Below are 23,018 nucleotides of genomic sequence, written 5' to 3' on the forward strand. Positions count from 1 at the left end.
AGTTACTAGTGTACAGTTAAAATAATTACACGAGGAAGGATATGTCTCTAGACTAAAATGTGAGTCAAATAAAAAGTCAAAACTGAAAAAGAAAGAATGTGTTACAAAAGTAATGGTCATGATAGAAGAGCAATGTGAAAATTAATAAAAGCAGCTATGATGTGTGTATAAATGCTTGTTTAATAGAAATCTAGGCTCCATTTCGGAGGAGTGACTAGAAGCATTAATTGAAAGGTCATATTGCTTTTTATATATTTTGTGGAATTTGTAATCAAAAATTATATTTCCTGAAAGTGTGCAAAAGGAATTAACAAGTACATGTAAGGTAGTTTGTTCATTCCTGATCAGAAATATGAAAATGTACTCTTTCATGATAATCTTGGAATTAAATGATATGACAAAAATGATTTTTTGGAAATGCATAAAAAACACTGAGGTAAGAATATAAATTAAATTGATGTTAAGAATTGCTGAAAATTAACAGCAGGAATATTGACTAGAAGTAGATTTAGGTGGAGAGTGCAACATTTTTATCAACATTATTGTTAAAACATTGGGACTAATCACTGAATGGAAAAGTGTGTGCATATTGTTTCTATACAATGGTCACAGGGTGGAGGCAGTGGCTCAACAGATTCAGAGACATAAATATACAATAAACAGATTATTTTAATATTTTGTATTATTTGGCTATCAACTAGCCAGGAATGCTAAAACAAATCCATACTCTGAAACCCAAGACCAAATGTACAATATCAGTTATGCAATCACAAAGACATGTTGAGTACTGTGGAGGCACATACCAATGATATTGTGCATGACTATGCTAATTAATTTTTTACAGGATTAGGAAATTTAACAGGTTGTATTATAAAAGCAAAAGCTGATGCCAGTCCAGTAATATATGCTCCAGTGAAAGCCCAGTAGCTCTCAAGACTGAAATACTATAGGAATTAAAACAAATGGACAAGTTAGGTGTCATTAAGAACCAATTACAGTCAACACAATCAATCAACAGCATGGCATAACATGTGAAGAATGGTGCACAATAGAAACAATATTGACACTTTTTTCACAGATGCATATACTAAGTTAATGTGGAGGACCCTTGCTGTGCATACTATTAAAGCTTTTTCAGTTATAAAAAATGCATCTGGACCATGTTAATACAGCAATAGTAACATCATTCACCAGTATTCAATGAATACTGGTTAACTGAATAAGGCAGTAAGAAAAGGAACCTCATAGTGTACATTAAACAAAATTTAGGGCATTGTAACCAAACAATCTATCCTCTTCATATTTCACATTCCACAGGGCACACAAGGACCAACATCTTCCATCCCTGCCATCTGGAAAGAGACTGTAGCTTTGAAAGTGGTTAATAAAATAACCATTTACTTGATTTACAGAAGTGATTCTTCCTGACACTATTAGATTTGTAGAACTGAAAGGACCATGATCATGACAATAGCTAATTTTGTGTTGAAATAAAATGTAGTATCTATGATATTAACCACAATGAGATATGTTGTTGGTGCATTCTTTAGGCTTCAATAAAGCCTACATGGTCTGCTAAAACCATGTGCACATTGTGGCATAATGCACACATGGTAGCGTGCCATTTTGTATTCAGTAAGTGGCTTTACACCCTGCGCAAACAAGGTAAACAAAATGGCATGCTAATTACAGCACAATCAGCTGAATTTTATGCTAATTAACCAATCCAAGATGGAGGAGCTGTTCGACAAGATATAAAGCAACCATGTAGACTTAGTGTTAGTTTTCCCTACAAATTCCAAAACCTATTTGAATACAGCCATGGAAACTAGGGTACACAGAAAGAATTTTTAGTGGTTGCTGTTGCTCTTATTCATGTGTATGTGCAGCAGGCCCAACTCTATGCTGCTGCTGCTAATAGGCCATGGCCAAGAATGAGAAGGGTGCTTAAACCATGTTTAACTTTTCACAATCTGTATGAGGTGGAGATTGTAGAGTGCTACAGGGTAGCTGGAGACATACTACATGAATTCTGCAACCTCTGTCATCCTCAACTGAGATCAAGGACAGACCAAGGGGAACCAATCTCAGTGGAGACTAAGGTATGTGTAACACATATAATTTTTACCACAGGTACCTTACAGAGACCAAAAGGGACATGCTTTGGTGTGTCTCAGGCATCAGCATCCAGGATCCTCCATCGGTTCCTGAATGGTATGTTACAACCTACCAGTGAGTGTATGTATTTTCCCTGTACAAGTGAGGACAGAGCCAAAACTATGCAGAAGATCTACCCTGTAGGACACTACCTTGAAGTCCTGAGTACCAAAGACTGCACACATGTAGAAATCAAAGCACTACCTGGGAAACAGAGAAGGATGTATGTAAAGAAAGGGCTACCATTCCATTAACTGCCACATCATGTATAATGTTAAGGGAATCATCTTGAATGTGTGTGCTGGCAATCCAGGCAGTTACCACAATTTACATATCTGGCATAACTGTCAACTGATGCAGTTATGCACTGGAACTGCGACAGATGACACCCATCAGAAATGCACACAACCAACTGAAGAATGCAATAACACACTCAAACAAGAAATATTATAGAGGATGCATTTGGCTGCTTAAGTCATGTTTCTGGTGCCTAGATACATTGGGGGGGGGAGCTCTACAGTACAGTCCTCATACATGTTCTAAAATATTCACCATCTATCCCCTGAACTAAAGCTCTTGCAACTACCAGATTTCCAAGGTAAATTTTGGACCTGGACTAGAAAAATAAATGTCTAAGAATACAAAGGAATGGCATATCTTTGCATAATGTTACTTGTTAATGTAAGTAAGTCTTAGGTGGGTCATTTTTACAGCAATTACATCAAGAAAATACAGCATTGACTTATATAAATACATGTGTCTTGTACCAAGTCAACTATGTACCCCGGGCATCAGACAAAATACTTATATATCTCTGAATCCAAAAGATAGTAAGCAAGGATATGGCACAGTTTTCATCATTTTCACAGGGTGTTTTGTGTGTCAGGGGGGAGAGGGAAAGGAGCTCTAGGCTGGCACAAAAGGTAGTGAGTGCATGTGAGTAAGATATAGAAACAGGCAGACATTTGTCTAAAGTATCAAATGGCCACTGAGACAGAATGAGCTGTAAGCCTCATGACTGACCCATGTAACTGTTATGTATGTGTGTGTCTGTATGGGCAGTCCAGGTGTAATTAGTGTGTGATTTTCTGCAAGACCACAGCCCAGCTCTGTGCTAGCTGTACATCCTGGTAAGTCAGACAGATGTGAGCCATGCATGATAGAGGTGACAGTTTATTGCCGAGTTGCACTGGCACATCTATACCCACAGACAGATGCACTGCTGCTACCTGAATGTGACTGATGTCTGCTGGATGAGCTGTCCTCATAAGTATGCCCAGGAACACAAGCCCATGGCTTGCTACGTCTAGGTGTGGCCACCACAACCACTGATGGAACAGTTGAAGAAGTGCCAATATGGGAGTGTGATCAGGCAAGGCCATGCCATCTAACATCAGATAATGTGGCTGACCTACATCCACATGGATGCCGTTCCCCCTCCCAGCAAATGTTCCATCATCATTCATCCAATCCATTGAATCAGCAACATGGGGGAACAGTCACACATGTCAGCCTGTACCACATCTATAGCCATAAACATTTCCCGTGGAATCCCTATTAGAACATGCTTGCACCTCCATGATTGCCCTAAACATATGTAGAATGGCACGGAAAGACACACCAGAATCAGCTAGAAGATGGAAAGCAGGCCTTCTCCGAGCACCCCAACAAACCTCCTATGTGGCACATCATCCAAAATTTGGCTAAAGTCAGAGTCAACAAGCACTGAAGCCACAGTAAATACACTACCCTGTTCAAGTGTCTTACCCTCCACCTGCCTAATATCTGAAGGCTTACTAGAATGGGTTTGGGTATGCCTACTGGCCATGTCCAGTGGAATTATAGGGGATGGCTGAATTTCAATCTCAGTGTCAGATTCAACCTCTGCACCCACTGACTCTGCCTTTTCTTGGCTACCATTATCATCAGAGTCTGTTGATACTCTGACATCAGATGAGAAGAGGTCTACACTTCCATTGTCAGGATCACCTGTGATAATAAGCAATAAACACAGGAAAGAAATTAATAGCTACACTACTACAATTTAATATATGCTAACAAACTAACACTGGTGCCAGTATCACAAATGGTACAGCAATACACCCACAGTCCTGACACCCACCTCACACATACGGATAAATGCATATTTCTGTGAAATGCTCATCAATACTGAAATAAAAATGTTTTTCTTACCTTGCTAGGGAGGATGGTCCTGGAAGAAGCTAATCAAAATGCAAGGACACCATCATCACAATAACAATAACAATTTTTTGCCTTTATAAGTAAATTAACAATACATTTAACTGAAACTTCCGCAAACCTTTTATTCCAAGGATTCACTAAAATTACAAAAATAAATAAATCACATACGATCTACTTAATATAAACACTTTTGCCCAGTATTACCTGCTTTCTTCAGATCATTTTCAAAATATCATGTAATAAAGTTTAAATGCAATCTATCACGTGTTGATCTTAAAGTGATAAAATCTATCAAACTTTTGCAAAGCCTCAAGGATTGTAAAAAGCATATGTGCATTGACACAATTAATTCTATCTGAGTTGTATGTAGTGATAAAAGATGGGCCAGTAACAGATTTATTTGAATGATGAACATCACTATTAAAGCCATATGCATTTGCATTTTCTGACCCTGAATTAACATTGTCCACAGGAGATAGGTTGTTCTGGTCAGGTGGGCCCAATAAAGGACAATATTGGCCATTGATCGTTTTATTGATAACCTCTTTTTTGACGGAATCATTTAAGTTAGTAGGGAAACCTGTAATTATAAAACAGTTTGCCCTAAAATACCACATTCATCCACAAAGTCCTTGAAATCTGTAATCATTCTTGCTGCTCTGAATATTTGGCCTTTAATGACAGCACGTTTTACATGAAATGGATGGTTTCTAGTATAATGTAGAGATCTGAATATGTCTCCTTCCTATGAATTTTAGCTTTTAAACACTTTTGGATGTGATGTTTAAATAAAAGCACATCATCCAAACAGACAATGGATTCTGTATTAATATTGCGCAAAAATTGTAGGAAGGAGGTAGATCCATTAAAATACTCCATAAAAGAAGGAATAGTTTCACTAGGTCCAGACCATGCTATAAAAATGTTGTTCAAAAATTGAACGTACATAGAAATGTGTCCGTAATAAGAGAAGCTAAATACATAAAGAAGTTACCAGACAGCCATAACTACATTACTGTTAAGTGATCCGCAAGAAGAACCGGTAGCTACCCCCTTGAGTTGCTTAAAGTAGTGGGCTTCATAAAAAATATAATTATTATCTAAAACCAATTCTAAAAGGTGACTTAAAGTACTAATCATATCTTGGCCAATAAGCATGTGGTCAGTAAAAATTTCAGTAAACCATTCTAGGCCAATATTTTACGGAATACAGGTGAGCAAGCCTTTTACATCAACTGTAAGAAACAGACCTTCATTAAAAAAGCCCAACTGATTGCATTTGATTAAAAAGTCCAATGAACATCAACATAAATATGAAATACTTATTACCTTGTCTTTGAGCTGTTGATCAATATATTTTGCAATAAAACAAGTTTTAGGGTTACCTTTATCAACTATTGGCGTGAGAGGTGGATATCTTAAATCTTTATGGATCTTTGGCATAACGAATGTAGTAGGTAATTTAGGGTGATCCACATGCATGAAATTATACTCAGCTGGTATTATATCTCCCTGGGTCAACATATTGTCTAAGAAATAATCCATTTTTCTATAGGACATGTTGATCTTGTTAATGGAGGTCTCAGTGTAGGTGTCGTTGTAGAGTATATGGAAAATACGCTGGTCATAGTCAAAGTGATAATAAAAAATCCACGATGACCCAAACCAGTACCAAGGTTATTAAAATGATACAAATCACCATATAGTTAGTTATGCACTTTTGTCCTTCACTAGGACTTCTTCAGAACTGTGAATTTAACTGAATCCACTCCTCTTTATACAAAACATACAATTATGAACAATCAATTAATTAAAATCTGACCAATCAATAAACCTAATGTAATTAACAAAACATTATCAGGCCAGAACAGAGTAAATGGTAAAAAAATGTTCCTAAAAAAAAAAATAAAAAGATTTCTTTAATTCACAGCCATAATTCAAACCAAATTATTTTTGAAAAATAAATAAAATTTATAATTTAGCTGCTCTCAGTTTTAACACAGAGTTGATGGAAATATGGTCAGTCAGGCCAGCTTTCAATGTAGCATCCGATCTGAGCTGCCAGAGGAGTTCCTTATATTCCAATTTGTTTTCCTAAGCACCTCTTCTGGCATTGTGTGGAACAATTTCAAGTATATCAAAGACAAATTTCTTAAAACAAGTACACACTAGCGCATGTCTAAATAAATCATTATTAGGATTAGCTTTTCTCACATCATACAAATGCTCATGTATCCTTTTCACCAGTTTTTCTCTGTCTTCCCCACGTAAAAGGAAAGACACTGGTTACGCAATGCAATGTATACCAAACCAGCCGAACTACAATCACCCTTCCTGAATGTAATAATCAAGGTGATCCATAACAATGAGACCACCCCCTTATCAGGTTGTATAAATCTTAAAGTACCAGAAGACTTTTAAGTCTTGTTATAATCTTTGCTGTCCCCAAATCAAATTGAAAGAATCAAGGTGTGAAGGTTGGGACAGCATATATCTTATATTTATTTCACATACACTCTCAAACATACTAAGAGTGGAATACAGATCAGGACTGAATGTAGTTGGATTTCTGATGCCATTATTGAGCCCATTATATAAGTTGGGTGTATCATGAAAGTTGGATGCTAAATTGAGCTTTCTTGAAAATAATTTAATTTCACTGATGATCTTAGTTATATCAGCTCTTCTTGTAGGGACAAAAGTCATTCCCTTACTGAACAATTCAGAATTTTCTTGTGTAATATGGTAGCCACTATAATTGTAAACTTTGAAGTCACCAGAGGAATTTGTAATAATGGTATAAGTTAAAAGGGCATCTGTAAAAGCTAACAGTTCCGTCAAGATTTGCCATTGGGGTGGAAATTCATCCTCTGTTGGTGCATCAGAGTACATGATGGAACAATATAAGGATTGTTGGAGTTCAGTCACTTGTTGCAAATTCACTCTGATCAGTGAGGTAACGGTGGATCCAAAGGGGAATCACAGTGATCCAAATTATTGTTCTCTCTCATTTCAGGATCAATAGGATAACTTTGCAATTGGTGATGGTAGGATTGTCATCTCTGTTGGCCCTTTGATGGGCTTGGGTAGGCAATACCTTGAGAATATTCAAGCCAATCCCTTTCCAACTTGTGATTTTTCCATTGTAAAATGGAAGTACACATACTCCGGTCTAGTGATAGCCATAGACTCAGAAGCACCTCCTGCTGCCATAATGTCCAAACCACAAACACAAAAAGCTACACCAAACTAAAAAAAAAAACAAATGGCAGCAGTGGTTAGAAAGATGAATCTGTAAGCAGACAAATATTCTGCAAACCCTTTATTCCAAGGATTCACTTCTTCTTCTTTCGGCTGCTCCTGTTAGGGGTCACCACAGTGGATCATCTGTTTCCATTTCTTTCTGTCATCTTCATTTTGCTCTGTCACACCAACCACCTGCATGTCCTCTCTCACCACATCCATAAACCTTATCTTAGGCCTTCCTCTTTTCATGTTACCTAGCAGCTTCATCCTTAACATCTTTTTCCCAATATACTCTGCATCCCTCCTCAGCATATGTCCAAACCAATGTAATCTTGCCTCTCTGGCTTTGTCTCCAAACCTTCCAACCTGGGCTGACCCTCTAATATACTTATTCCTAATCCTGTCCACCCTCGTCACACCCAGTGCAAATCTTAACATATTTAACTCTGCCACATCCAGCTCTGACTCTTGCCATTTTGTCAATGCCACTGTCTCCAACCCAAATAACATAGCTGGTCTCACTATCCTCTTGTAGACATTCCCTTTCACTCTTATTGGTACTTGTCTGTCACAAATCACTCTTGACACTCTTCCCCACCCACTACATCCTGTCTGTACTCTCTTCTTCGTCTCTCTTCCACACTCACCATTACTCTGAACTGTTAATCCCAAGTATTTAAACTCATCCACCTTCACCACCTCTACTCCCTGCTAACATTACAAAAATAAATAAAAGACATAAGATTCACATAGTGTAAGCACTGTCTTCTGGTATTACCATTCTTCTTCAGATATGTTTGAAAATATCATGTAATAAGGTTTAAATACAATGTATCACATGTTGATCTTAAAGTGATACAATGTATAAAACTTTTGCAAAGCCTCAAGGATTGTAAAAAGTGCACTGACACAATTAATTATATTGACCATGGCACATAAACATACCTAAATTAATGCCAAGTAAAAACTAAATTCTAAATATGTGATTATAATATAAAACTTTGTTACCATAACAGGAACTTAAATAATTGAAAAGTTTAGAAATGTACATAGTATGCTATTTGTTTTTTTTAGTTTGGTGTAGTTTTTTGTGTTAGTGACAATCCACAGTTGTGTAAGTATACAGATACAGAGAATTAAAACCAGATAGGAAGCTGCATATATGCTAGCCTGGTATGCTTAATGCTCTTCTCTTCTTCTCGGGTTGGATTCATGATGGCTTCCACGGAGTCTAAGAGTAGAGTAAGACTCCATGCAGCCATCATGTCTGTCGAGCGATCCAGGAACAGCCTGTAGGGGCATGTAAGAGAGCTCCTAAAACGGCACTTACATGGACAGGGCTGGGATATGCAAATTACCTCAATGGCAGGTGAAAGGCATGCAAATGAGGTAGATTTGCGATTCAGGAAACCTGAACCTGTCAGAGTAAGAGCAGTGTTATTTGTAGAAATGTACTCAGTTGACCAACTGAGTACCATTCTTCATATAGCAAAACGGAGCCATGACAGCTCCAAATAAAGGTTGCATCCAGTGCAGGAAGCATGCCAATGGCCAAATATATGGCCATTGGCAATGTGTAATGATACAATATGAAAAAAAAATACATTTTTTCTCCGTTTTCCGATGTTTAAGCATAGCGCACCGCCGATCAAATGAGCTGCGCTCTAAAAAAACAGAAAACTAAAAATTAAAACCCACAAATGTGGATCTTATTTAAATTGTTAATGCACAATGCAAGGAAATGGCAGGCTGAAGACAACATGGCCACCGAGTAGAGGTTGTTAAGGGAGGAAGCTCAGTCTAAGAGATGTAACCAAGCATTAGTAGGCAATGCTATGCAAAGGAGGGTTAGGATAGTGAATCGCAAGTTTACATAGCAAATGAGCACAGTCAGTGGAGTGTAGGAGTAGGATAAGGGGAGTAACAGAGTAGAAGATATGTGAAATTTTGAGTGGGGTATGTATGAAAGAAGTGAAGCTCATTGGAGCAGAGTGGCATGTGTCAGCTGTAATTTACACATCATGGAAAGAGGTGTGTCAACAGGTAGGCTAGGTAAAGGCAAGAAATGGAAGGTGTATGCTGTGGATAACACCAAAGTTTCTTGCTGAGTGGGTATGCGAGCGTGTGCACGCCTGTAAACTCGAGTAAGACTGAGTGCACGAGTGTAAGTGTAAGTGTGCGCGTTTAAGCCAGTGTAAGCATGTATAAGGCTGTTTAAAGAGTTGTACATGCGTTTGCACTGGTGTGCGTGCATTTTAACCTGAATAAGCAAGTTTTAGTCTGTGTAAGCATGTGTGCGCACGTGTGAGCTGCTGTGAGCATGTTTGCGCTTGTGTGTGTGGCACTGCCCCCCCAAGGAAACAGAAAGGAAAAAGGAAGCACAACAAATAGTAGGAAGCTACCAGGGAGTACTAGCAGAGCTAGTAGGTGAAAACAATCAGAATCAGGCATTTACACAGGCAGTACACTAGTCCAGCCCAGCCTAGCACTTAAAACTCTGCAAAAAACAGTCCATTATGTTTTTCACAACAGACACTGCAGTAATCTAATAGAAGTGAAAACTGAAAAAGCTTTACTGAGACAAAGAAATGTTAGGGGCTGCCATTGCTGTTATAAGGTGACATATGCAACAGGCTGAGGGTGGTGACAATGGAAATGCTGCTGGACAACCCACAGTGAGGAGATGGAGAAGAGTGTACAGGCCCAGGGTAACCTACCAGGGGCTACATGAGCTGGAGATAGTGGAGCACTATAGAGTGGACAGAGACCTCCTGCAGCAAATTGTTGAGCTGTGCAGGCCACGCCTCACACACAGAACCAACAGAGGGAAACCCACCCCAGTGGAAACCAAGGTATGTGTTAGCCTATGAATATTAGCAACAGGTACCTTCTAGAGACCAACCGGTGATATGATGGGGCTATCACAGGCATCAGCATCCAGGGTACTGCACCAGTTCCTGGATGCCATGTCAGCACATGTCGGTGATCATGTATATTTCCCCAGTTCCTGTGAGGTATTGGCCAGCAATATGCGCCTCTTCCAGCAAATAGCGGAATACCCTGAGGTAGTGGGTGCAACAGACTGCACGCACATATGCATCAAAGCACCAGCCAGTGAGCGGGGTAGGGCCTACTTCAACCGCAAGGGCTTCCCCTCCATCAACTGACAGGACATGCATGATGCCCAGGGCATAATACTGAATGTGTGTGCTGGCTGCTCTGGAAGCTACCATGATTCCCATATCTGGCATCTGATGCAGCTGTACCAGACATTTGCCAATGGGGACATCCTACATGGTCACCTACTGGGGGATGCTGGCTATGCACTGGAGCCGTGGCTGATGACACCCATCAGAAACGCACACACACCTGAACAGGAACCCCATAATGAGGCACATGCACAAACACGTAATGTAATTGAGCCTGTGTTTGGGCTGCTCAAATCATGGTTCCGGTGCCTGGACACATCTGGTGGAGCCTTGCAGTACTCACCAACTACATGTACCCAATTTGTCATTGTATGTGCTATGCTAAATAATATGATCCTGCGAAAACAGCTGCAGCAGGACCAGCAAAGGCCTGGGCCAAACAGCCCCCCACCACTGCCAAGGCCATCACAGGCAGACCGTGACTTGGAGGAGGAACAACCTGAGCCTGCCCCAGTAGGCAGAAGGAGGCATGACCAGTATGCTTTGGCCTTGGCAAAGAGGCAACACATAGCACATACACTGGCTCAGTAGGAACTCTGGAAATGATACCTCTCGCTGACTTGCACATATAGTAAAAGGGATGCCTAAGTTGACACTACCTGCTTTCAAACATGTACAGGGATTGTAGTATGTGCATCTGACATAGGCAGCCCTGCAGCACCACCTGAGGCATGATTGTCATGAATTAAGCAATATAAAGCAGTGCTAAACAGCATTTACCACCATGTAGTATATGCAAACAAGATCGCACACACCAACTAGCACAACCGTGGTCAATGTTGAGTAATATTGGGCAACGTCCAGCAATGTTGGTGAATATTGAGCAATGTTGGACAAACCTGGTCTAAGTAGGGCATAGCTGAACAAAAGCCAACATGCTCATATTTGCTTAACTGGCCCTTAAGCAGTCTGGTCTGCTCAGTATGAAAATATAAAACAGTGATGGGCCTCAAACCCAGGATACTGTGCACTATAGTTAAAGCACTGAACCACTAAACCATGACAGTATTGCATTGGTCAGCCTGTATGAAGAAATGTTGATAAGTCTATGCAAAGTATCTCATGGAAACCCTGCAGGCACAGCATAATCCCTGTCGAGTTATGACACAAAGGTGAGTCCTGCAGTAAGAACAGAACCCGACTTCCAACACACAGTATAAATGTTAATACTGGTCATGTTCACACACATCAACAAATGTAGTGGACCACAGATAGCAACATACTGAAAGGTCACACTGGGCATGCTCACACACTTGAATAAATGAGACAAATGTCAGGCAACAAAACACGGAAAGCCTGAACTGGGCATGCTCACGCACTTAGGCCATGTCTGAGTAAAGCAGTGAGCCACACATATCTGGCAGTTGCATGTGTTAACCCAGGAACCTTTCACTATCCAGCAATCCGCCCTGTGTACACAGCTATATGACAACAGACACATATATAATATAGTGTAACCCTGTCATAATCAAATATGTTCTGCAGATACCTAAGTTGTTCATAGAAACTGGTAAAGCAAAGACGATAAAGACCTGCAAACAGTATCAGCAATAAACATTGTGCATCCCGAACATTAGCATAGGTTCAGAGGTCGATATTAAGCTATCTGCCCTAGGGCATGTACAAGCCTAGCCAGAGTGTGTTTGGCATTCGCAACCCTGTCAGATTACTACACTATGCGTGTGAATAGTAGGTCACACAAGATAGCCCATGTACATTTAGGCTAGTATGCCTCTGTCTAGCAGGGACACAGAAGATATCCCAGGGGTAAACATACGATCACCCATACAGTCATCAAGATGTCTCCTGTAGGTGGTCAGTGGGTGGCTATGCCTATGTGAAACTGGGATTAAAATCCGGAGTGAGTGTAGCCTCTGGGATAAGAATCTGTCCCTCCAGCATGTCCTATTAACATCTGTGCTGAGGTATATGTCCCTGGAATGTGTAGCTCCAAGGGAGTCAGATATCCTGAGGTGGAGCATGTCCAGTAATTCTGGATTGGGTATATCTGTAAACAACAGGCACACATCATATCCGAGTAGGTGGTAAGCGACTGAGTAGAGTTGGGGTTACTGCATCCGAACTGTGCAGGGCATCCATGTGAGTCCCTAGATCTGCTTGGTGAGGAACTTCTGTGGCCAGTACAGTTGCTGCAGGTGTCGGGTAAGGTACACCCCAAATGTGGCATAGTAACTAAGCATGGTTGTGATGAGTATAGGGGCACAATGACCTCACTCGATCTAGATGTGAAACCATATGGGATAAGGTGGCCTATATAGAAGGTCTGTTCAACCACTTTGGCAACGTGATTGTTAAAGGCGACAGTACGAACAAGTCATGTCCCCAAACCCCTAACAAATCCTACCGTATGTAATGGAGTACTACCTATGTGGTAATGTGTGGGCATGTTGTTATTCCTAAAGGGGATGACTATGCAACTAATGGCATTTATCTGTAGGCCATGGCTCAGGCACTAGTCACCCATCTCTGTGAGACCCTGTTTGAGTATGCATGTGGCAGCTGGAGAGTTGATTATAGCACCCAGTTTGCAGTCAAGTGCGAACATGGTCAGCCATATTCCCCCTGTGGTAGCCTGTACGTCAGACAAATATATACTGAACAAAAGAGGTCCCAGGACCGAGCCGTGTGGGATGCCACGTGTAACTGGTGTATAGTCAGACATGGCACCTGCAATTCTGACCATGTGGGTGCTATCCCTGATCCAGGTAGCAATCCATTGTGTGAGATATGTGTCCATATCGGCGCTGGTGAGAGTATGCATAATGGCCCAGTGGGTTATTGTGTTGAAGGGTTTTGCAAGGTTCAGGTAGGCTGTGTGGACAACTGTCCCTATGTCGATGGACCTGTTAACCGTTTAAAGAATACAAACAGGTTCAAGAGGCAAGATCTGCCCACAACAATGCTGAAATGTGTAGGACACTGTGTCTGTAGGTTCCCAATGTCTATGTGTATGAGTCCCATGACAATACACTCCATAGCTTTGCAGAACAGACTAGTTAGGCTTATAGGGCAATATTGTCTGTGGTCCATTGTGGCACCAACTCTGTGGAGTGGGACCACTGTCACTGTATGCCACTCCTTGGGTACATATCCTGTAGTAAATCCAATATTGAACAGTGCTGTAATGTAAGGGTTACGTCTGTCATGAAGCTCGTGTAAGATGCAGGTCAGGACACCGTCTGGTCCCATTGATGCTGTGATGTACGCTTTGGGGGGGGCAGCACTCACTCATTACTGTGTGATGTCAGGGAGGTTACACTCTGTTGGGATGGATAGTTGCTCCTTATGGGGGGATGGGGGAGACATCTGCACTGAACCTGTTTGCCAGGATGTTGGCAATGCCAGTGGGTTCAGGGTAAGTTTAGTCAGTATGCAGTAACTCACAGCATATCAGTGAGTGTCCACCCAGGTTCCTGACATAACTGATGAAGGCCGTGTGATAGTCCTATGTGTCTGATGCAACTGTACGGTAGAAGTGGCCCTTAGAAAAGTTCATGGGTGATCGTAGCTGTCTGCTAGTACATATCACAGATGCCTTCCCCGTCTGGGATTGTGCTGTATCATGTAATAGCTTCCTCCTGATGTTGTACAGCTTATTAATGGCTGGGGTCTACCAGACAGGTTTCCTGCCATTGGAGGAGTGAGTCTTGTTGTTATTTGGGATAGCACAATCCATGCAGTCCACTAGGTGTCCATAGAATGTGTATGTAAAGGATTCAGCAATCTGAGCCGTATTTGCCACTGTCTCAGGGTCTCTGAAGGATACCACCTTGCTTTGGTGAAGTGAGAAGTTGGCTCATGAGAAGTTCACCAAGATTACCCAGGATGGGTGTGTGGAGGGTATATGTATGTCCAGTGAGATACATGTATGTTCTGACCTTACCAATGAGGGGTATATCGCTGGTGTGGAATATAGAGTCCCCATGTTTGTGATGATCAGGTCCAATATGTATTCCCCCTTGTGGCTGTGCTGACTGGTTGTTCCATAGCATATGAGTGTACAAATTGTAGCGACTGTTATGTGAGGGTGTTGTGGCTTGAGTAGTATCCCCAGTCAATATCTGTGTATTTGAAGTCAACCAATATAATGGTGTTTGTGGAGACCTTCATATTCTCCATAGTTTCCATGAAAGCCGAGTGTGGTTCCTGAGTTTGCGAGGGTGGTCTGTAGCAGGCAACAAACTGAAAGGCAGTTTTGCACAATGGTAGTTGTATATGTATGGTCTGTGATGCTTTGTGCAGTGCTACTAACCCAGAGGTGTGTGTATCTGTGATGTATATGGATACTCCAACTAGTTGTGTTGTCTGTTCCAAGTCTTCTGATCAGAAAGCATGGTATGAAACATAACCTGGTAGTTCTGTTGTGCATAAGTGAGCCTAAACCAGGCATCTGTTAGTGCACAGATATCGCTATCCTCCATACTGAGGAGAGTCCTGAGTGGCCGCAATATGAGGGTAACACATCTGGTGTTGAGCAGCATTACCCTTAGTTTCATTTAACCTGTAATGTCTATGGAAGTGGGTTTGTCTTTTTAGCCCTGCTTAAGAAAGGCACTATGGTGGTAGCAAAAGCCTTAGCCAGCATTCGAAAGTCCAAGGGTGACAGGTGCAAGCTGTCCATAGTGAAGCTACGTGGCATGTTGAGCATGTCACCACAGGCTGACAGACACTGTATCCCCTATGAATTACACCAATTTGTTAGCCAACTGTTAAACGTGATATGTTTTTCTGTATACTGTGACATCATAATTGGTGGGTGTAATATGCTAGACAAGGTCAGGGTCATACTGGCCTGGGCTACATGATCAAAGTGTTCCTCCATGTATCATGTCATGTGGTCCAGGGAGTAACGTCTGAGGTTTTACGCACCAGCATGGACAATGATGGTGCCAGTCCTGTACTTGCTTTGGAGTGACCTGACTGCATGTGTTATGTGGCAGATCCTGGCACCCGACAGACAGCCCAAAATGACTATTCCCTTGTTTGGGCTGGTGAGTGGTACGTCAGTGTGTCTGACAATAAGTGTCACCTATTACAAGTGTATTAGGTGTGTTTTTTAGCCTGAAGGGCAGTGACTGTGTGGCACACTGACATTGTGAACTATGTGATATGTGGGTATTGTAGTGGGGTAGCAGTTGTGTGTCTGTCTGCTTCGGAGGTCTCTGCTGCTTAGACAGAGTTCATTTATAGCATCCGAGTATGTCTATGTGTGATAATGTGGTTTGAGTGCTGTCGCTAGAGGATATGTGAGACTGATATGTGGTGTGTGTGGTTACCTTCACCACCTGATAGACTGTGCCAGTCATGGGTTGAGAGAGTTCAGCACCCTGTATGTCTATATAGGTGCATCTCATACATATATCTGAGTTTGTCGGGAGGAGGAGAGGGTTGTCTGTGTACATGAGGCAGATGTGACATTGTGTCAACATCACAATATTCACCAGCTGGACTGGAGAGTACGCACGAAACCAACCCCTGGACATGTTAGGATATTATGATGACATATTCTGTAGCCTCATCACAAAGGATCAGTAGGGTGTTAAGTGTGTAAAAGAGTATAACAGGGATTAGTGCTCAGGTTCGTTGGTGTTTTGTAAAGAGTAGCTAAGAAGGAGTCCAGACTGAATCATGACACCACCTTCAGCTATGTCATAAATAGCAATGTACACCCATATATGACCTGAGTCAGGGCCAACTGTACCTGACTGACAATGCTGACATCCTGACAGACAGGTCCATATATACATACCCATCTCCCACTGACGATAGTCCATATCATCATACATGGAGATATCACATGTAGAATGGATGAGCAGCTACACCCAATGCCAAAAGCATGGCAGCAAGTGAAATACATTGATTACCAATATGTGTCATGCATAAACTACAGAACAAACAGATCCTGCACCTGAACAGTCAGCTGGGCCTCACCCCCTACACGATGTGGAACCGTTGAATGTGTTACAGCAACATATGGCACTCCCCACAAGTGTTGGTGCACAACACACCATGGGAAGTACAGTCCAGTACGCCTATGAAGTCTTATCTGCAAGGTCATGGAGTCCATCATGGTTGAAGTCATAAACAGAGCTATTGGAAGCTGACGTACACACAGCCCTACCAAGTGTGGTATGTTCATGTGCGGATCTTGGTTCCCAAACATGCTAGACTGTTTGCAAGGCAGCCACCCAGGACATACATCACTGAACACAGCTACACATGTCTCACATAGACATTGAATAGCCCTTTATCAACATCCCAGACACATGTAGTATCCACAAAACCAACAAGCTGTGCATAAATATGTGTTGACATATGAAGGAATGTCAATGTGTCCACAGATAGATCACACAAGGTAAGGATTATGAGGTCCTGTTCAAGCTGTTGACACCTGCTGACCCACATGGGCCATTCCTGGAATGGCATAAAACAAAGTGTACACACATCACCATGTCCAGTCTGATGATGTCACCATCCTATAAATACAGCAGGAGAAGGAAAACCAGCCAATAAAGCAAATAGCGTGCCGTGTTAATGCATCTCTCTCTAGTATCATAACATAGTTAGGTTGGGGTTTGAATCCTGCAAACACTGACTGTGTGTGTGTGTGGGGGGGGGGGTGTATGTGTGTAGTTTCCTTTGAGAGGAGTGCTCTTTCCGGAGACTGGGAAAACTCACTAAAAGAGGTACATTCCTCTTTGGAAAGTCTGATGATGTCACCATTCTACAAATACAGCAGGAGAAGGGAAACCTGCCAGTAAAGCAAATAGCGTGCTGTGTTAATGCATCTCTCTCTCTCTAGTATCGTAACATAGTTGGATAGGGATTTGAATCCTGCAAACACTGACTATGTTTGTGTGTATGTGTGCAGTTTCCTTTGAGCCGAGTGCCCTTTTTGAAGACTGGGAAAACTCACTAAAAGAGGTACATTCCTCTTTGGAAAGTCTGATGATGTCACCATCCTACAAATACAGATGGAGAAGGGAAACCAGCCAGTAAAGCAAATAGCTCGCCGTGTTAATGCTTCTCTCAGTAGTATCATAACATAGTAAGGTAGGGGTTTGAATCCTGCAAACACTGGTAGTGTGTGTGTCCCTGTTGGTCAATGCAGTGTGGGTTTGGGTCCTACTATGGTAGGACATATTATGATTAAAACAATAAGTGCATTGCACACATCAGGTATCTGCGTGGCAAATATATATGTGTACATGTCCCCTCAATCAGTACATAGGTGTGAAGCCTGCATACTACATGAATACATCTGTTTCCATTGACAGGTTGTGCCGCTGCTTCTCAGATCGTAGGTCACATATGTATGTATGTGACAAGGCCGTCCACTGTTGTGATCTGTGGCCAAGGTCATCTGTGCCACACACACCCATGACAGTTACTAAAGAGTAGTGTGAGTGAGTGTATATGCTTGGGGTATATGTCAGACATGTTCATACACAACAACGACTGGCAATAATGGACAGTCTGTATAGGTGTACAACTGCCTTGTGGATATGCATTCAGGCCTCTAATGTCTTATGTGATACACAGAGGGACTCCACAATACCTATGGATATGTGGATACCAAGGGACACATGACATATCACAAGGCTGTATGTACACATTGGTACCGGATACCAAGGGACACATGACACATCACAAGGCTGCATGTACACATTGGTACCCAACATACATGTTGAGGTCTACCATCGATGTGGTACTGATGGGACAGTATGTATAGTAAATGTGGATGACTATGCCATAGCTGGCTTACTGCTATACAGCATGTATCAGAAAACAGGTGTCTGTCTGAATGATACCCTTGTGTAGTATATGCGTCCCATCCAGGGAATGCATTGTAGGCCAATGCATGCATTTCCAGATGTGGATGGACACATCCCTAGTGTGTTTGCATGTACCTAAGGGGGCTATATGCCAAACAGGTGTGGTCCCAGGAATGGGTGGCGGTCAATACCACTGGTTAGTGTTAGAGTATAGTACCGGAAGGATCCAACTGTTACTGAGTTCCCTACAACTGTGTGTCATTTGTCAGGTCATCATCCAATGATTGCTTATAGTCATGTTGTTGAGGTTGTGTATACTACCAGACCGGAAATCATTGACAGATATTAGCAGTATCACCCATAGCTTAGTGTCAACCCATGTCATACACACACGTGGACCCATGTTAGTACATAACTGTAGAAGAATGCATACTGGCCATTGAAAGTTACTATGAGATGTTAACAATGTGTACAACAGGGTATGCCATACGTCCCATGTGTCCAGCATGCACGTACATGCAGACAGTGCGCACCCACCATGTTCACAGATGTACACTTGCTAAACAGTACTGCACACATCACACATGTACTGTCCACTCACTAACACATGCTGTCAACACATTACACTTCAGCCAAGTGGCACATGGGTGGGCAATACATACTCAGACCTAACAGTGGTGTAAACAATGCTACACTGGTAATCAGAGCTTTGATGCAAAATGCCTGCTCAGACATACCTACAAGGATGTCATTACGCTTTCGTGTTGACAACTTGCTAATATTGCTACACTGCTATAATGTCACCCTGTGCATCAGCACCATGTTTGCCTGTTCCTGCATCAATGTTACAGATGACAGGAGGTGACACAGGTATCATCATATGCACAGGGTGTGTTGTTGTTTGCCAGAGCCTGACATTGACCCATCCAAAAGACATGTCTGTGTGTGTGTGTGTGTGTGTGTGTGTGTGTGTGTGTGTGTGTGTGTGTGTGTGTGAGGGACAACAGTACAGCATAGGCCAATGTTGATGTAATGTGTGTGTGTATGTGTGAGCCCTAGTTGTTTGGTTAATGTGTGTGTGTCTGCATGCACACAGCTCTACCATATGGCTGCCATATACGGTAGTTTGTGGGACAGCCACAGACTGTACCTGCTAGGCTGTACAGATCACTGTCTCTGGCCACGAACACAGTACCTGTGCCTGGCAGGGGTGCTACGGACAGTATCGGGCACCAACGTTGACTGGGTACTGTCATCAGAGGCAGAGCTATGATGACTGGACCCACGTCCCTGCTGGGACTGGCCAGAGCCATGTGCACATGGTCTACTGAGACGGTCCATGGACAGGCCAGCCCCAGCATGGCTGGGGCTAGAACTGCCACTACAGGAGCGGCTGTGAACTGTGGGCCATCTGCGACCACTGCCAGCTGTTGCTGTTGCTGGCATGTGTCCTCGCCAACGTCGCAACTGTCCCGCACGGTCCTGGCTCATGGAAGACATATTGTTGAGGGCATCTACTGTCTCCTCCCAACGTCTATCAATGACCTCGGTGTAATTCCTTATGGCACCAGCAGGTTCACAGATTATGTCATTGATAGCGGTGTAATGGGCCCTTTGTGCCCTAATTCCCTGTCTGGTGTACCGTTCCATATGTGCCTGAGCCTGCATTTCAGCCCGGAACATACTGGACATTGTAAGACCTGTGAGGGCACATCTGCCAGGGGCAATATGACCAGCGGTGCTCCCCCAAGAATCCCTGGACCTCCGCTTATGTGGTACCATTCCAGGAATCCGGCTATGGCTGCTGTGAGGGGATGCAAGTGCCATGGGTACCACACTCTCCTGGTCAATGCCAACTGTATGCTGTCCCTTGCCTATGGCCATTGGTGATGAGGGATGTATTGACAGTATGAGTGTGCGCATAGATGGGGTTGAATGCTGTGTACTGTCGATTGGCGGACCGATGACAGACCCTGTCAAACCTTCATGTGCCAGAATACATGTCTCATCATCACCACTATTCGTGGCAGTGGCTTCAGGTTCCCTGCTGCTTTCGGCCACCCCTAACTCAGCACCTGTGAGAGGAAGGCAGGGAACACACTTTACAGTCTGCACATGATGCATGCACACATGCACACATGCACACATGAACACATGCACACATGAACACATGAACACATGCACACATGCACACATATACACTCCTCACTACAGCATATACACACACACACCAGCAATCCAACACATACTCTATAGTGGGTGAAGGTGGGTGCCAGTATCACAAGGTAAACAGTCACCACACATGTCAGCATGCAGAATATGTGTTGCACAAGACCATGCAGTGCAAGTGTAGGCACCCCTATTTCATAGCAGTGTACATGGCTTTGATGCAACTGTGTAGTTATTCAGTGATTGGCTACACCCTGGAACACAATGTGTACCTGGACAGAACATTGCTGTGCAGGTATTATCAGCTCTGCAATGCCCTGTGCACCATCACTCACAGGTATACATGCCATGGCTGGATGTGTTACTTGTGTGACACATAGATTTCCATGTCTGAGTACAGTGTCTGTGTCCATAGCAGATAATAGTGGGCACAGGTGTAGCACATGCATGCTATGTACACACACGGGATGAGTGGTGCTTGTTGATGTGAAGGAATCCCAATGCTCGACATGGCCAGTGTACAGTGGTTATGGTGAGTGTGAGACATATTGCAGATATGTCGGTGCCAGCCATGGCATGGCATGCTACATGACTGCAACATTAAACATCACACATACCCAATGTGTGTCATGTGACCTATACACCCACTAACATTCCAGGACATATATGTGACACTTTGTTCAGATGACGACTGCTGTGTATATTGTGTATACTGGCATATTTAAGCACACACACAAAACATGCTATGCATATTGTGTATAGGTGCATATGTTTGCACACACACAACATTGAGGTGCACAGCAATGACTGCTATGAGTAGTACTGTGGTCACTGTAACTGGATGGGGTGTAGTACCCTGTGCCATCATCATCATGCATTTTGTGGTCACTCACAGCTACTAATGTGTGCAAGACCAATGCCTAGCATGCTGTACCTGAACTGCAGCACCGTGGCTACGTTCACAATTACACAGCCACTTTGTACATGGGTGTATGAGGTGCCCAATAGGGAGCATTGCCTAACATGACTGTGTTATGTGTTGAAGAGTGTTGCACAGCCCCATGATAGGCCTCTACCCCTGAGGTACATCATGTGTGTGTGCATGACATGTGGGATACTGAAGTGTGACCTTTGAGCGGGTGTGTGGTAATGCCAAATGTAGCATGTTTTTGTGTCCTGCGTATGATAAATGTGTTCTGTTGTGTACAGCTGTAGCAACTATGCATATCAAATGTGCAGTACAGTGTTCCACAAATGTGTCTGCTGCTCTGTGCATTGCATGTGATTGAGGCAGCTACTGACTTTACTGAGATGTTTAATGTCTCACAGCAAACATGCACAGCATGCAGTATGCGTAGGTGTGTTACGTGTACATGGCCTACACCTCACCTATGACATGCATATGTCATTACCAATATTAAAGTGTTAACACACTCACCAGCATGTATCATCTGCCCTGCTGTCACACCAGAGGGACCTACAAGAATATGACACAGTTTATCAGTGGCCACAACTGTGGCACTGCTACTGTGAGTGTGCTAAACTACAGTAGAGCAACAGTCAACAGTCACAGGTGTACAGATACTATTCCAAATATCAGTATTGCACACAATAGGCAGCACAACTGCTGAACACACAGTACACATCTCACATATGCATATTCTAACAATACAGGTAACAGTAGTCTACAGCTAGGGCATATTACCTGCACGCTCCATGTCATCATACTGGGTGGATCCAGCCTCCATGATGACACATGTGTGATGCTGTTGCTGCTGTAGGCCAGGAGGCACCACGCTTAGGAGCAGCTCCTCCACTCTGGTGAGGAGGGACGTATGGCCCCCCCACCACCTATGGCAAGCTGGTGTCTATGGATATCAGACGCATGCCGCCGGACATGTCTAATTAAATCACTGCAGTGATGGCGTACCTGCTCATACGTCCAGTTATGCATGTCTATGTCATTTACCCGACGAACAAGATCTTTCCACAGTGCAGTATGCTCATGCTGGTGCTGGCTGGCCCTGGAAAACAGCAGTGTATAGTGCTGCACCAGGCTGTTATGTATTTCCTGTTCCTCTGCAGCTGTATAGGATGGATTGCGTTGATGAGCCATAGCCCTGGAAGGCAATTAAACAATATGTGTGAGCAAGTCATGTGGCACACTTAACATTATTAAGTACAGATATCACTTAAATGCCATATATAGCATCTGTTTGTCTGTCAGAGGATACACACA

Source organism: Protopterus annectens, chromosome 4.part1, assembly GCF_019279795.1.
Source record: "Protopterus annectens isolate FY-2018-M chromosome 4.part1, PAN1.0, whole genome shotgun sequence".
NCBI classification, from domain to species: Eukaryota; Metazoa; Chordata; order Ceratodontiformes; family Protopteridae; genus Protopterus; species Protopterus annectens.